Below are 2,342 nucleotides of genomic sequence, written 5' to 3'. Positions count from 1 at the left end.
ACTAAAATCAAAATAAGGAGTTTTAATAAAGCCACCAGATGATTCCACATATACTAAATAATCTAATCCGTTAAATTAATGTTAACAGTAGGTATGAACGGTGGAGATCTAAAATAAAACGTTACGGAAAATATGCACCGGCACGATGATGTTTGTCAGATCTGAAATAAAACGTTACGGAGAATATGCGTGTTGGTCGTAGGCACAAAGGAGTCCGGAAGCTGGTATATCCCATCCTGTGCAGCTAAACAAAGTTCAAAACAACAACCGGTCTAACACGTCATCACATGGATTCCATTCACGCTATGGCATATGCCTGAACCAACTTTAAGTTCTTTGCATGCCTTTCAATAAATCCAATCGATAGCAGCATGTTGCACCAGAATTACTTGTATATTTATTGATGGTGTGTGGTTCGGCTAAACTTCATCAAGACAACACGTTCTGCTAAAATCTATCATGAGTTTCTATGTGCATATCCAGCCTGATTACAAAACCGGAAAATATAGACTTTATATCTTTCATGTATTTTTTATTTTTTAAAATTAATATAGTTTGAACTAATATATATAATTTGTATCATAATTTTTTTATATAAAAGTTACAATATATTCAAGATGAGATATCCGGAGTGGGAATCTATCTATTTTTATATACTAAGAATAATATATAAGACTAAAATTGAGACATGATGTTAGTCCACATCCGCATCACTTAACTAATTTTAATATCTAGGACGTGGTACGAATATATTCACTCGAGGCCGGCTATGCATACATGAGCGCATATATACCAATGCTCAGAATACATCGATCTTGCTAAATAATATTTGAAATCTAAAAATAATACCGAAATTTTAAAATAGTACATAATAGGAGGACACCGTATGAATATATTTAGGCAAGGCTATACTGCCGGCTATACATGAGCATCCTTATACTAATACTTTAAGTACATATATATTGCTAATTAAAGTTCAAAATCTATAAATTCACACTCAAAATTTGAAAGCAGTACCAAATAACAGGACACGATCCAAATATATTCGCGCCAAGCTATATTGCCAGCGTACATGAGCATCTATATAAAAATACTCAAAATAAATGTACAATGCTAATTCAAATACACGGTCGAAATATATCCATGCCAGGTACATCTATATTGCTAATTAAAAGACATGGTCCGAATATATCATGCGAGGCTATACCACCAGCTACACATACATAAGCATGTATATACAAAGAATCGAAGTATATCAATATTGCTAATTAAAATTCGATATAATGTTTGATAGCCAAATTTTGATCAAAATAACAGGACATGGTCCAATATATTCACGCCAGGCTATACTGTGGGCTATGCGGACATGAGTGTGTATCTTACGTGCAGTTGTAATATTTATTTGCAAGATATCTTTGGTAGTTACAAAATTATATCACATCTTACTGAGATTTATATGAATATACACGATTAAAATTAATGAAATAGAAAATTGATAAAATAACTAATGACTGAAGATGTTGCCCTCGCATTTGCGAGGGCCACCTTGCTAGTTGCTTAAAATTCATAATGCTACTTCTCAAAGATATAATTTTAACAGGAGGATAATATTTTCTTTACATTTAGTCCATGAACTAATACTATTTTTAGGCAAAGATAGCAACCAATTTTTAGCTCTTCCTCTCAAGGAGAAAGGAAACAATTTCAGTTTTATAATATCCCCATCTATATCCTTATAATTTTGCATTTCACAAAGTAAAACAAAATTATTAAGATGGGCAGCAGCATCATCAGTACTAACACCAGAAAATTGCTCTCTCATAATAAGATTTAGTAAAACAGGTTTAATTTCATAAAATTCTGCTGTGGAAGCAGGTGGAGCAATAGGAGTGCATATGAAATCATTATTATTTGTGCTAGTGAAGCCACACAACTTAGTGTTCTCAGGAGTACTCATTTTAGCGAATAATAAAAATAAATAAAGCAAAACCGAATTAAATAAAGTAAAACAAGTAACTATTTTTTTTGTGTTTTTGATATAAAGAAAGCAAACAAGACAGAAAATAAAATAAAGCAAGACAATAAACAAAGTAAAGAGATTGGGTGTGAGAGACTCCCCTTGCAGCGTGTCTTGATTTCCCCGGCAACGGCGCCAGAAAAGTAGCTGCTTGTGACGGTAAAGCACACGTCCGTTGGGAACCCCAAGAGGAAGGTATGATAAGTACAGCAACAAGTTTTCTCTCAGTAAGAAACCAAGGTTATCGAACCAGTAGGAGATGAAGATCACGTGAAGGTTGTTGGTGAAGGAGTGTAGTGCGGCGCAACAACAGGGATTCCGACGC

The sequence above is a fragment of the Lolium rigidum genome, chromosome 1, assembly GCF_022539505.1.
Source record: "Lolium rigidum isolate FL_2022 chromosome 1, APGP_CSIRO_Lrig_0.1, whole genome shotgun sequence".
Lineage (NCBI taxonomy): Eukaryota > Viridiplantae > Streptophyta > Magnoliopsida > Poales > Poaceae > Lolium > Lolium rigidum.
This window is presented reverse-complemented; position numbering follows the sequence as displayed.